The sequence below is a fragment of the Coenobita brevimanus genome, chromosome 93 (genome assembly GCF_032717465.1).
Source record: "Coenobita brevimanus isolate Jiangsu-jjx chromosome 93, ASM3271746v2, whole genome shotgun sequence".
Taxonomy (NCBI): Eukaryota; Metazoa; Arthropoda; class Malacostraca; order Decapoda; family Coenobitidae; genus Coenobita; species Coenobita brevimanus.
The window spans coordinates 15,603,221-15,619,309 of NC_137046.1; positions in this window are offsets into that span (position 1 = coordinate 15,603,221).

Below are 16,089 nucleotides of genomic sequence, written 5' to 3' on the forward strand. Positions count from 1 at the left end.
AAGTACTCTAGCATATTCCATATGAATCTAGTCTTCTTGTTTGTAAGTAGCTCTAAAATTTAGCCTTAACTTTTAATACATGTTTATAATCCTTAAGAAAATGGTATTATTTTACGAGTTGCCAATATGCAGTTCAGGGATATTACCACCATAAACGCATAGTATAACACCTCAGAATGCTAATAAACCTCCTTAACCCCATTCGCAAATCGATATTTACAGAGATATTGAATTTAATAAAAATGTCCCAACATACCATACCTTGGATCTTGATTCTGCCAGTTCGTGTAAAAAATGCGTGCGTTCGTATGTGTGTTTCTCCTTCCGTCTACTGCGCATGCATCCTCTAGGTCTGTTTCAGCCACTCATAGGCATCCTTTTGGTCATATGATGGTATTCTACCAATCAATTTGAAGCACACTCTCTGATTCACTCTGGGTAGAAAATTCAAATCTTTCTCACTATGGCTTCCGACGAAGTAGGACGTGATCTGTGCACCGGGTGTGATGCTGATTATTTTACGTGTTATTGTTTCCAGTCGGTGTTTTTTTATGCGATTTGAGTAATTTTTACCTTCGTTTTCTGTCAAAAATGCTTAATTTCAGCTCCTCATCCAGTCAAAATTCATGATTGGAAAAGACACAGAATGAAACATTTCCAACAAAAATGAAGGTCAAAATCACTCAAATCTCGTCAGAAACTACCAGAAGAATATACTGCACAACCTGAACCATCGTATCTCTAAGGTAAGCATTCCACTTTAGGTTAGGTTAGGTTTGTTTGGTTAGGTTAACCAGTTGTGCAGTATATTTTTCTGGTGGTTTGTTATGCGATTTGAGTGATTTTTGCCTTCGTCTTCTGTCGGTTAGGTAAGGTTAGGTTAGGTCTGTTTGGTTAGGTTAACTGGTTGTGCAGTATATTTTTCTGGTGGTTTTTGGTGCAATTTGAGTGATTTTTTCCTTCGTTTTCTGCTTCATTTCACCTCTTCATCCAAAGTTCATGATTGGAAGAGAGGCAGAATGAAGCATTTCCGACAAAACTGAAGGTCAAAATCACTCAAATTTCGTCAAAACTACCAGAAAAATATGCTGCACAACCTGGGGGGTGTATTGGCAACTTGTAAAAATTTACCACGAAATGCATCCTTTGGCACCTCGTAATCAGCACACACGTATATAGCGGTATAGGCCTCCAATACCTTACACTTAAGCATCCTCCGCAGTAATATTGACCAAGAGCCCCTTGGTCAGAAAAAAGCGACTTGCCACCTTCTCCAACATTTGATATTGTTCAGTGCTATCTTGCTTACTGGAGGTAGGGACTAACCTTTTGTTCTTGGCAACATTAGAAAAGCTCACTGACAGAGGCACCACAAAGACTAGGTGAACCGCTAAGCTGCCTCAATCTGTGCTCATGATCTTGTTATAGTTATTTCTCTCTTACTTGAGTTTGTCTCATTTACGACTGAATATTGGCAAACTCAAGTTGTGCATTGACACTAGTATTTTTTGGTATTTACATCTATATTCTGAACTGTATCGTTGTGAATAGGTGGCCCACTTTCAAAATCTCAGGATTCTTTTCATTATCATTATTGAGAACAAACGTTTTTTTCCCCTAAGCTCATAAGCAGGTGTGGTATGATTAGTTTCAATATCTCCACTCACCCTAGCTCATGAACATTTGTGGTATGATCAATTTCGACATCATCACTCACACTAGATATTGTTTCCTGAATCAGACCAAGTAAATTATCCTTCTTAATCTTAAGAAAAATTTCTTTGTTATGACCTGAGCAAACAGTTGAAGCTCTGATTTATTAAGATTTTCAGTCTCCTGTTGTCTATGCTCAGTTTACAATAATGCTCTTACATCATCGAAATTCGTCAGCACCACGACAATTATTATTTATTTGGGTTAAAAACAAAATCACTGCGCTATCCTGGCAGAGGCCACCATTTTGATTATGTTAAGGACCGTGCAGGGATATTTCTGCTTCTAAAGGTTCAAAGAAAAGGCAATGATAAATAAATAAACTTTACTTACAAAATCTCTACACAGCACATTGCTGAAATAGTTTCTTTAATATAATAGATGGATGAAGAATGATACATTCCTAATCTAGATAGAATCATATACAAACTTATTCAAATCAGATCAGTCAGACACCTAGTTAAATGAGTACTAAATAGGAAGAGTTATGTTGCTGGGCTGTTGTGTACAAGTAAACTTCAGTTCAAATCCTTAACATACAACTCAGCATTTTGCATTACTTCTTACAATATCTCTAAACTACAACAAGGACCTGGAGGAAAGTGGAAGCAAGAGTAGCCAACTTCCACCTCTATCCACTCATGATGCATCCCTCTAACCACGCCTTCTTTCGTCCACTGACCTAACTGAAAGCAGAACTATATCAGTTTCCAAGGAACTCCTGAAGGGGGCAGTTATGACAAGGCATTCTAATAGGAATGGCTAATACATTCTCCAGATACTTCATCACCTCGATTCGGCTCCACGTTTTTCTCCCTATTTAATTTGACGCGGATTGATCCTTATCACCGACTGTACACCGTGCTCCAAACTGTAGCAAATGAATCATCATTGGTCGTAACATGATCTAGGGTCATCCAAGATGGGTTATAGTTAAGGACATCTGATGGTCACTCATACAGATACAATTCATGGTTCCAGATTCACATGATCAGTCACCAGATTATTGGTCGGAAAGTGGCCAGTAAAATACTTTTTTTTTTATGCATGGATGCATGGAAGAAGGAACCAAAAAGCCAGGAACCCACATATTGTTTCCTCCAAGAAAAAACAAAAACAAGATAAAAGAGAGCCAAATTCAAGATCCATACACTTCGAGATGCCTGGATACACTGCGTTTGAAAGACTGGACATCATAGGCAGTAGGAAACACAGACAGAAGAAGACAGTTCCACAGCTGACCTGTTGCATATATGAAGAACTGGGGGTGACGGTTAACTCTTGCAATAGAGAGTTGGACAGAAAAGGGGTGAGAGTTTGTTGCTAGATGGGTGTTATGCACCCATCCTAGTGGTGGGGAGATGCAAGCACACAGTTCACAGCAGCAGTGATCACTGATGTAGTGATAGAAAAGAGAAAAAGATATAGCAGTGCGATGATGAGACAGTGGATAAAGGGCGCCAGTAAGAGTAGGAGAGTCAATGATGCGAAAAGCCTTTGACTCCATCCTATTGAGAAGATCTGCATAACGGGAGCCTCACCATACATGAGAGTTGTATTCTACACAGGGGCGATTAAAACCCGTGAATAAAGTCAATAACTTTTAAGGGGTAAAGAAGGCATGGAGTCGACTTAGTACACCTAATCTCTTGTTACCAAAATAAATCCCGAGAGAATGAAACCCCAGGTATACCTGTATTTATAGATGATGCAGGACTAAGCTGGATATTATAAAAAATTAGAGGGTACTCCTTTGGAAGATGCTGTCAGGTTGATAGATGAAATAACTGAGTTTTTGATGCATAAAAACCAACAAGATTATTTTTACTCCAATCAGAGGTATGAGCCAAGTCAGACATTAGGTGTGCCATAGCCTCATCCCTTGTTTGTTGAAGTAACTGCTGAGATGGATGCTGTGGGAACTGAATGGAAAGGATAAGGGTGAAATCTCGCCATATGAGTGGGTAACATTAACTGTAAAGCTTAGAGGGTCATTGCTGAATAAAACGAAGAGAGATGGTGATAGGACAGAGCCCTAAGGGACACCACTATTGATAGCTCTAGGATAAGAATGGTGGCCGCCTACAACAGCAACTATAGAGTGACCAGAAAGGAAGCTAGAGATGAAGGCACAGATAGAAGGACAGAAAACATAAGAGTGCAGTTTGGAAATTAAAGGGTTATGCCAGACTTGATCGAATGCCTTTGGGATGTCAAGTGCATTGGCAAAGTTTTCGCCAAAAGTCCCGAAAAGAGGATGAACAGGCGTCTGAAAGGTAGGTGAGAAGATTGCCAGTGGAGCGTCCCTGACGGAACCCATACCGGCGATAAGAAAGAAGTTGTGATAGGGAAGATGTCACGATTCAGGGCGTGGAGCACTGCTGGCTGACGGCTTATACTGCACTCACCTTCCTGCCACCCTTTGAACTCACGGCCATTTTCTATGATACCCACCGGATAGTACTGCCAGGTACCCCACAGATGCGCGGTTCAGTCTGTACATGGAGCTGGTAGCATGAGGAGCCATGTCTTCTTTTTCATCATCATCCAATTCCACACCACTGCATGCAGGGCCGATGGCCTCATCGATTCACGTGAAAGTTTTGCCCTTAGTGCCAGGGAAAGGGCTCAGTGACAGTGCCATTGGTCGTGCCTTGGACGACACCGTGTCCTCACGGACACTTTGTGAAAGCACGTCCTCAGAGGAGAGAAGGAGCTACCACGTCAAGAGTGACCTCTCTCACCCTCCGACCACTACCCACTCTCAGATGCCAGAGAAGGCTCTCAAACTCCTGCAGAAGGAGGGCAGGGCCTCCAACTGTGACAAGTTCACTGAGGAGGTAGATGACCTAGTACACCGGGCAGGTGAGCATGGAGTTGGCGGTCATCAGCGGAATAAACGCTGGAGAGCTGTTTCACGGTCATGCTCGCTACTTACTCACTGATGTCTCACCCTCCAATGCACACCTTCACCTCAGCCGAGCACCTTAAGGGCAGATTCTCCACAACCAGGCCCTTCAGGAGTGAAATTTTCCACACAGGTTCCATGTGGTGATACTCAGCACCAACCGTCTCCCCAGAGAAGGCCTGCATTAGATAATTCATCACCTGCTTACACCCCCACCTCCCACACACCTCCCTCTCCTTTCCCCTCACCCCCTGCCCATGGGCATGCATGCACGCAGAACAAATATCCTGCACATGGGAGACGGCCAGCTTCACCACATATGGGTAGATTTGATACCTTTGTGTGGGAAGATGGAGTCAAATTTGAGCCGCCTGTGCCGGTGTTCGACGAGGAGGGAGCAGGTGTGCAGGAGGATGATCTTCCCCCCTGGCCCTGGGCTTCTAGCAGTATATTCAGGGCTCTTTTCACTACTGCTATAATACAGTACCTCATGGAGGAAATAAATTTCCACCAGGCCATGTGTATGTGGTGGCTGGACGTGGCTTCCAGCAAAAGCACGCACATGAATGACTGGATACCTGTAGAGGTGGGGGAGACATTTGTGCAGCTAGCCCTTACCATGTTGATGGTGCACGTAAGAAAACATGTGCTCCATGACTACTAGTCAGTTGATGAATTCGTGGGCACACCTGTCTTCAGTAAGTATATGGTCTGTGACGGGTACCTGGCCATCTTAACCCGCGGCGTCCCGTCGACGTACTTCCACATCCTCACGTTATGTCACTGCCAATCCCGTTGACGTACTTCAACGTCCTGCAATTGCAAGGTTCATAATTTCCACAATTTTCAAAATTCGCGCGAGATTTTCGATTCGCCCACGTACCCAAGCCTCCCCTACCTGCCCCCAGGTGGGCAGCGTCCCAGACCCCGCGTGACCTGCGCTCGCCCTTGTCTCGGTCACTCACCTGTTAGCAGTGACCCAGGTCAGACATGGCGCGTAAAGGTCTCTTAGACGACGAAATACAATCCGCCCTGGATGCCTTCACTGGAGATAGTGATTCTCCACTTGATGATGATGTGGTGGATCGAGATTATGTGCAGCCTGAGGAGGAAATAACAAGCAGTGATGAGGAGGTCCCTTCACCCCGGAAAAAGCGGTATGTCACGTATCGTAAGGCAAGGGAAGGCCAGCCTGCACCCAAAACACATGCATGGACCTCTCTCCATCCCCTAGAGAGAGATTCTGATGAGGACGAGGATGAGGACGATGACGATGACGGCGGCTTAGAACGTGATGTTGCCTCGTGGTTGGGGAAGGAAAAAATCGCACCCCGAGGATCAGAAGGTGGGGCGAGAAGGCAAATAAAGTATGGCCTATTGTTTTGTCTGGGGAAGGCGAAAGTGGTGTGGTGGGAGTGCGGGGTGAAAGGGAAGTGGTGTGAGGGAGGCAGCACGAGCACGTGGTGCACGTAGGCCTAGGGGAGAGGAGGTGGAGCCACTCCCCAGCACGTCTTTTGCCATACAATATTCCCAAACTTCCTCCACACAGCCCCAGGATGTGGGGAAAGGAAGGAAAGGGAAGGGAAAGGGTAAAGGAAAAGGGAGAGGGAAGAGAAGTGCGAGTGATGAAAGGCGCCGCTCTCCACCTCCCCCACCACCACCAATGTTGTGTTGTGCCTTCAGCCATGTTTCAGAGAGTACCATAACTTCCTACACTACTGAAACTGTGTGGGATGGCGATATGACGCTCAGTATAATGGTAAAGCCAGTCAGTATGTGCCAAGTTTTATATAAACTTGAAACGGGTGTAATGTTTGCAGGAAAGTAATGTATAAGTTAAGAAATAGTGTAAGTTGAAGGAAGTGATATGAAAACTACACCCACTGTATAAATCTGCGAAAATATGACGCTCAGTATAACACTCTGGTCAGTAAATATGTGATAGCAAGAATATAAAGTGGAAACGGGTGTAATGTTAGCATGAATAAAACGTATAAGTTGAACAATAGTGTAAGTTGTAATAATTGATGTCACGAGTACACCCACCGTGTAAATCTGCGAAAATATTATGCTCAGTAGAACATTCTGGTCAGTAAGTATGTGATAGGAATTATATAAAGTGGAATTTGTTGTAATGTTAGTAGTAAGGTAATTTATAAGTTGAATACTAGTGTGAGATGAAACAAATGATATTGCGATAACACTCACTGTGTAAGTACGCGCTAATATGACGCTCAGTTGAATCGTAAGGTCTGAAATTATGTGATATCAATTATATCAAGTGTAAACATGTGCAATGTTAGTGGAGAATTATTATATAAGTACAAAAATAGGTTGTAAGTTGAAATAGTAGTCATAGCGACTTCACCGTGTGTGTTATTATGCGCTATTATTACGCTATATATTTACATAAGGCCTGAAATTATCTCAAAACAGTTCTATAAAGTTGAAAAGTGTATAATGTTATTAGAAAACTATTATGTAAGTAGAAAAAACACAATACGAGTTGAAACAACAGTCACAGCGAGTTCACTCACTACGTAAATAAGCGCTAACATTACGTTAAATGTTATCAAAAGGCCTGTGAATACGTAAAAACAGTTCAATAAAATGTAAAATGGTATAATGTTATTGTAGAAGTATTATGTAAGTAAAAAAAATGATATGTATCATGATTTTCGAATGTTAGCGATTCATCGTGACCAAGTTGCCCGATTTTGCTCGTTTTGCACGATGGTACAATGCTTATTTCTGCTCTATTTTTGTATAAAATCCAATATACTCTTTTATCACATGTTTTCATGTTTGTAATAAATACATATCTACTTACTTTCATTGGTTTCCCAGACTTATAATACCATAGAAAACGTTAGAGGCTCAGACCGCCTACAGAGAACACGGGGCCAGGTGGGACCAAGGCATACCTGTTTAAGGTAATTATAGACCCCGGGGAACAATTTCTTTGTCACTGACCATTGTTTCTGACCAAAAGCGAAAGTTTTAGCAAAAAAAAAAAAGGTCGAAAAATGGTCGGGATTGGGGGGTACCAGTGGTGAAAAAGTGGTCGGGACGGGGCGGGTTAAGGTTCCTTCATTTCAACAGAAATTACGGGCCTGCACCAAACGACAGATTGTGGAAAATTACACCAATCCTAATAATGCTCAAGAAGTCATTTTCCATTTTTTTTTTTTTTTTTTTTTTCAGAAAATAGTACTTGATGAGTTGCTGGTGTTATTCAGGGGCAGGCTGGCATTTATTCATTATGTGCCATCCAAGCATCACCGCTCTGGCCTCAAATTCTTTTACCTTCGCAGCTGCATAACTGGATATGTGCTAAATGTGATAGTTTATTCGGCAGCAGATGTTGATATACCTAGTGACGATCCTCACAGTTTCTCGGCATCCGTCGTGAAAATGCTCATGGAAAGGTATTTCAAGATGCCCCACATTCTGTATACTGATAATTATTACACTCCCCCGGCATTGACCTACTATTTGCTTGAACACGGTACTGGGTACTGTAGAACTGGTAGGGCAAACAGAAGGAATTTCCCTGTATTCCCAGCAAATACTGAGAAAGGAGCCCATCTTACCAAGAAATGTGGCAACATGGTAGCCCTTCTCTGGTATGACAAGATTCGGGCTAACATGTTGTCTACAGTACATAAGACTGTGTTTGAGGATACTGGTAAAACAGACTACAGGACAAGGGAACCCGTGGAAAAGCCAGATGCTGTCAACGATTTTTATATCAACATACTGCTTGTTGATAAATCAGACATGCAAATCGGTGAGGCTGAATGCCTACGTAAGTCCTGCAGGTAGTACAGAAGGCGTATTTACACCTTGATATCGCCGTCCTGAACAGTTCCATACTGTTCAAGGAACTCGTCAGGAAACCTCTCTCTCTACGAGAGTTTGAGAGTGAGCTTGCACGTGAACACCTTCAACAATATTCAACTGCACAGATGCCAGGCACTAGGCAAGGGACAGCAGCTACAGCAGACAGGCTAAGCTGTGCCGAGTATTTCTGGTGGCACAGACTGGTAGAGATTGGCCGTACCACCACAGGTTGTCAAGCCTAAAGGAGGTACCACGTCTGTAACTCGACCAAACGCCATCCCCCAGCACATGGACAGTGTGATAACTCATTCTTATGACGGTGAGTAAGGAGAAGTCGAAAAACGAATGGAACCTTACACATTCCAACCAAGGACGCCTGGGCAGTGTTACAATCATTACTCTGGTCAGTGCTGCCAGCGCTAGCCAGTGAGTCCAAAGTCACAGCCTGTGGTGGGCACTCGGAATCAGCTCACCAAACATGTAAAACCACTTGTCTTCAACTCATCCATACTCATGAACGGGACCACCTAGAGACCTCAGGATACCTTCATTGGAAAAAGGAAGAGTTGATGGGTCTTATGTGTTTTTAATTTTTTCTCTACCTTTTACAATTTGGCAGATAATAGGGTTTAAAGTAAATGTATTTTTGCCAAAATCTTGGAAATACCCCGTAAGGAGGAGTGGGAGATGGCTGGAAACCCCCAGTGGCAAAGGGTTAATGAAGGTAATAATAAGACTCCATCAGAGTATCCTCCCTGAAACAGTATGCAAATTGACTCCCCGTGTTTGCTAATTTCTATTAAAACTACTGTCAATTGATGATGAATACTAAAAAAGTCTTTATACTTTGAGATGCAGGTTCTCCACAGTCTCTTATGATGAAAGTGATAATAGACGTAAGTGAACCTAATGAATGTGAATTGTAACAGAGAATGGGTTATTATGTGTCTGTCCCTCTTGTTAAAGCGAAACTCTAGGCAGAATTAGTTACAGATCCAGTACGTGTAGTATCGTGAACCAGTTACCTGTGAAAGGAGCCACTTTCCATGGGAGAAGAAGTGAGTGCGGTTCCATGTATATCAAAAAGTCCCTTAAGTGAGGCAAGGAAAAACGAACTGGAGGTCGAATGCTCTACATTGTTCCCTGCCTGTGCTGATGGCAAAATCCTATCTTTTTGGTGATAATTATAATACTAATAATATCTTGCTGATATTTTCTTTGCCCTGCTGACTGCCTCTGAAGTTGGGCTCCCCATAGGGTAGTGCAGGTCTAGAATTGGCTGAGATGCAGAGATCTGACCCAGAGACTGAAGTTTTCATTAGCTCTGCCTTGACTTAGGATAAGGTTTGCCTGAGTGTTTCTACCTAAGAGTGAATGATGAGTTCATATGTCAGTGGAGACCCCTTCACGCTGTTCATAATGATGAGTGAGGGAATGTACACCAAGTGGTTATTCCAGAGGTATGGAGGCAAGAGAGTATAGCGGTTGCTTATTAACCTACTTTAGCAGGACACTTAGGAGGAAGGGAGACTGTCTCGCATATGGTAACATTCTCACTGGCCTAAAATTTGCCTAGACATTTCCCGGTATTGTAGGTTATGTCACACCTGCCAGCTGGTCGGTACGAGTACTAAGCCAATTCCTATAGCATCACTGTTTCCTCTTCCTGTCTGATGCATGATTCAGTGGAATCCTTGTAGATATTGTCGGCTCCCAAAAACTCATCAGGCCATCAGTTTATCCTAACTATGCTGGACATGTCCAGAAGTTATCCTGATACTATCCCCATGAAAAACATTTCTGCTAAATCAGTGGTAAGGGAGATTATTAATTTTTTCATTAGGTTTGGTTTTCCAAAATAGATGCAGTCAGATTAGGGCCGCAGTTTCATGTCAAAATTATTCATACAAACCCTCAAAGAGGTAGAGTTCCCTCAGTCATTGCCTCAGCCTACCATCCTTACAGTAGAGTTAGAGAGCATTGGAGAGATCATTTCATGCTCAAGCTAATGTTACAGAAATATTGAGGTAAAGACCTTCCCTTCCTGTTTCTTGCAACAAGAGAGATGCCAAATGAATCCTAAGGCTACTCCCTGCATGAACTGATTTTGAGTCACGATGTGAGAGGTTCATTAAAAATGCTGAAGCTGAACAGATGGTCTATGAAAATGGTCATGACACACTGTGAACTCTTTCGCCTAAGATTTCAGTGAAAAATTTGCCTAAAAAGTTTAGGAAGTAGCTAGGGCAAATCTGGAGAGTCCTCTCAAAGGATATCAAAGAGTACATATACTAAAAAGTAAGCAGACTGGTGGTCGAGTATTTTGCCCAGGTGACAGTGCTAGTATTCCTCTCAGTTTGTGGGACAGACAAGTTTCTCAGCCCTGATCTAGTAGAAAAGTTATTCAGACCCCAGGACCAGAGCAAGGTACGACGGTTGTGCCAAAGTAGTATTCCTCTCTGTTCATGGACAGCCATTACAAGCAATCTTTCTCAGACCTTTCTTGGGTAGTACAGAAGAGGGTAAATGATGTCAACCATGTTACTGAAACTCCAGACTAGAGGAAGGAACAAAGGTCATAAAATGTCAATATGCTGAAGAGAGGACATGGGGACCCCACCGCTGCACGTGTGGTGTCGCCTACCAAGGGCAGTGGATGAACTTGCTCCTTGACGCTGGACCACACTGCCAGTTGGATAGAGAATCATGAGGCATAAATGGAGTTAACTGATAAACTCTCACTTAATAGCTGAATACCACATGCTGAGCTGACTGGTCCATTTAGAGATGTATCTTCTCATGTTTTCTGGAACATCCATGAGCTGAAAGACACAACATACGCTCAATGCTGATATTGGAGATGCCTTTCCTGTAGCAGCCCCCACTATGCGTGTCCACAATAACAGTCTATTATCCAGCAAAGGAGTTGGCCTACATGTTGAAGCCAGGGGTTGATCGAGCCATGAAAAAGAGTGATGCTCCCTGGCCATCTTAGTTCCAAAAACCCAGTGGATCCAATAATTTTTAAATAAATTGCTAAAGGGTCTATTCTCCTCACTAAGACTGACATTTTTACACTTCACAGAGTAAAGGGATTGCACTAGCACATATAGGCAGTGCAAAGTTTTGTGGCTCATAGTCATAGGCAGAGTCATACTATATGGTATGATGGTAGTGAAAAATGCTCCAGCAACGTTCTTGAGGCTTATGAACAGACTTATCAATGATATCAAGGGGTATGTCACGTACATTGTTGCCTTGCTGCAGAGAGTGTATCTGCTACCTCAGAAATCAACTTAATCAGAAGTTTAACTTAGTAATGGTTCAGTACTTTTTGTAACATACGGTAGGATTGGGGTAAAGTAAGTCTGCCCAATGCCAAATTTGTGGCCAGTGGTAAACTCAAGGAGCCCAACGACAAAGGGAACTTGCAGAGATTCCTGGGTGGGTTACTATAGGAAGGCTTCTTGTCTTTTTTCTTTTTTTCTTATATTCTGTAGCTCCCTTCACAGATTTCTTGTGAAGAAGGGATTCAGATAATAGAGGTATGAAAAATGTTAAGTGGCATTTTCGAAAATTAAGGTGATTCTGTCTAGTCAGCCAATGCCCAAGCTCTGAATTTCAGTGAGCCTTTTAAATTAGCCATTGATGCTAGTGTTGCTGATGCCAGTGCAGTGATGTTACATAATAATGATTATGGTGCTGAATTACCTGTTCTTTGCTATGGCCTAAAACTTCTTTAATGTTGCTCAGAAGAATTCTTCCACTTATGAAATGGAACTCCTTGCTCTCATACTTGGCCTACAGCATTTCTCAGTCTATGTTGATTCAAGCTCAACCCCTATTACTGCGTATACAGATGCTGATCCTTTTTGGTTCCTAGCAAAATTGGATGTCCACCATGGGTCAAGAGGGAAAGGAATGTTCTGGAAGAGTTTTTGCCAAGGATGTAACCTTTTCAGACATACAGAAATTTCTCATTGTAAAAATCTCTTTTCCTCCGGTAGAGGGGAGTTTGTGGTCGCTACCTGGCCACTAACATGGGGATTGACTGTGAAAAGCTGGAACCATATGTCTCTGAATGTGAGTGCGTGATTGCGTCATTACCTACAACCTATTTCGGCTGACCCATACTCAAGTTACCACCAGGATTACTCAACTGCAACCCAGTTTGGAGCACGGCATACCAGCGATGATAAAGATCAACCCTTCCTGAATTACAAGGAGAGAAAGGTGGAGCGAAACCCAAGAGATGAGACCGCCCCATAGAATGCAGTTGTCAACCCTATTTGAATGACCTGACATGAAGGCCCGCTTTAGGGGTTCGTTGCAAATTGATATAGCGCTGCTCTCAGGTAGGTCAATGGAGGAAAGGAGGCGTGGTAACTTAGATATGTCAAGAGTGGTTAGAGGTGGAAGGGCACTACTCTCACTTCCAGCATCCTCCTAGTCCCCCCCCCTTAATTTAGGGAGTTTGTAAGAAGAACTCCAATACGACGAGTCATAAGTTATGAATTTGTATTTATGCTAACCTGTACATAACAGCCAATAATGGTAGCATTAGCCAGAGTCTTTTCTGCCCTGACCCCTATTAAGATGCCCCACCCTCTTCCAGCTCTACTCTTTGCTAATTGGCTGAGATAATTATTCTTCTTATTGATAGAATAATGAACCCTACCATAAAATATTAATGTATTATTTACTTTTATTTTGAATTCATTTCTGTATGTCAAAGGAAGCACTGAAATTTGCTATATGAATCAAAATCAGTTTGAAAAGAACCAACCCGCCTCCTCTGGCAACTGCAGCTGAGTTCTGGTGCCAAGAATGTTCGGAGCTTACCAGTAACACATCTCAGTTGTGCCGCTATTACTATTAAACATATTAAGTCATCTCTCTGTCATATCTGGTAAGTTACCACAGTATCATAACCATATTGCAATATTTCTTATTTCCTTCATTAATTTCCTTAAAATTAGAGGGATTGAATTCAGAAGTAGGAAAACGAAATGTCACTGGCTTTGCCTACTCAGTACAGTAGCTTACATAAATTGTGATCCACCTGTCGCATCATATTACTGTTCTGGAAGGGCTACAGCAAAACAATTACAGTGTATGTATTTGTATTTTCCTATAATGGACACATGGGCGTCATCCCAGGGGGGGATGTCCTCCCCACTTTTCAACTCATGGGGGGACAGTAGTATTACGAAATAAGTCAGGATAATAATAGAAATTAAATTTAGCCCACTTGTTTTACAGCCAAGATTATCTTTTCCTCAATACTTATAACGAGAGAGAGTTTGTGGGTGTTGTCTCCTAACAAATGTTTAAAGGCATGTAGGCTAATAGTTATTAATACCAACAATGCTGTATACGAAATTTGATTCTATACACGTGAAGTCATTGAAACCTTATAAAGGGAAAAGGATTGTGTGTGTGTGTGTGTGTGTGTGTGTGTGTGTGTGTGTGTGTGTGTGTGTACCATACATGAAGAAGAAAGTCAAAAACACTAAGTTCTTTTTGTACAATGTATACCTGCTTTTATTTTTATAGAGGGAACTTTCTGTTGCTTTACAAACCTTACAGGCTGATGACGTTCCTTGGCACTTTTTTTCCAACATCCTTTACTACAAAACATATTTTCTAGTTAAATGGAAAAGATAAAATTGCAGCTAAGGGGTTAAGTACAGGTTTTGTTGCTTTGATTAGCGAGAGCACCTAACATGTTCACCCGACGCTGGCACGGCAAGACTGGACGCTGGCACGGCAAGACTAGCTTTGCTCACCTCCCAGAACTCCTACTTCTGGGCAGATGAGTGAGTGGGCAGGGCCAAGGGGGCGCGGGCAAAAGAGACTCTGGCTACACACTACTTGTATAGTAACGTAACTCGCTCCCTTTTAGTATTCTAATAACTAAAGTCTCTGACTAATCTTGTCTGAGTAAATTTGTTAGTAATTCTAACTTTGCCGTGAGTGTGCCAATATGCAATCTGCATATTATTTTATTTATAAATACGGTTTTATCTATTTACGTGTCATCACCTTTGACAGGAACCTTGCGTGGTCTGTAACACACACACACATGCTCTCTCTCTCTCTCCCTCTCTCCCTCTCATTATTGTTACGAGATGGAGTAGGCAACACCATCCATCCATCTATCATCCAATTCTACATTGCCCCATAAGGAGCGTAGGAGCCCGGGGCTAGGCAGTTGGTCCCAACATTTAAGAGATGAGTGACCAGTCTCATCCCTGAGTGGCATTACATGACCAATCATCCCCAACCACCCCTTGGATATAAAACCGTCACTCAGCTCAATCCGGACTGGAGCGCAATAATTACCCACTGAACCACCAGGCGCCAAAATCTGGTTACATGGTTACCGTCCAGTTTAATGAATGGTTTCCTGGGTGTACAGGAAACCATTTGGCTTTGTCACTCAGTGTAGAGTCACCCACAGGCAGAAGAAAAAGGAAAGAATGAAAGAGAGAGAGAAGGGGGAGTGTAAAGTCACCCGTAGGCAGAAGGACGAGGAAAGAATGAAGGAAAGAAAGACAGATGAGGATGGAAGGAAAGAAGGATGGAAGAAAGGAAAGGGCAGACACATGAGAGCAGCACTACATCGAGTGAGTGGATGGCGAGTGTCCCCACCTACCACATTATACATATATATATCTATATCTATTTATCTATCTATCTATATATATATATATATATATATATATATATATATATATATATATATATATATATATCTATATATATCTATATATATATATATATATATATATATATCGATTCCACCCAAGGGTCATTTTTAGACATCAAGAAGGGTATCCGGTCATAAAATGCTACACGCTCCAGTCCAAAAGTCCCTCTACCCAGAGGCAACGCCTTAGCCCTTCTGGGATACCTGGCGTAAAACCAAATTCTCTCTCTCTCTCTCTCTCTCTCTCTCTCTCTCTCTCTCTCTATATATATATATATATATATATATATATATATATATATATATATATATACATATATATGTATATGTATATATATATATATATATATATATATATATATATATATATATATATATATATATATATATATTGTGTGTGTGTGTGTGTGTATGTGTGTGTGTGTGTGTGTGTGTGTGTGTGTGTGTGTGCTGACAATCATAATACTGGAAGAGAGCAGGTCTATTATTTCAACTGATGCAGGTTCGAATCCCTCCTGGGGCACAGAACGGTTTAAAGGAATTAAATTTCGTTAATACTTTACAGACCTACCGTGAAAGATCCACTGACAAGTCATAATAACACCCTGATTTATATTAATGGACTAGTCATATGTGAGACAACCCTAGCAAGTATTCAGGATGGAAAAGTGGGTGTTAGCACCGAAGTGGTGACATGTGGAAGCTATGATATGCAGACAGACTGTTGGGCCTTACTGAACAGGCTCTGAAACCTATGCCCAGAGTCACACACACACACACACACACACACACACACACACACACACACACACACACACACACACACCCACACTCACACACACACACACATGGGTTTTATTCACCCATGTAGAGTATTGTACAACTCTCATATGTGGAGAGGCTCCCCACATAC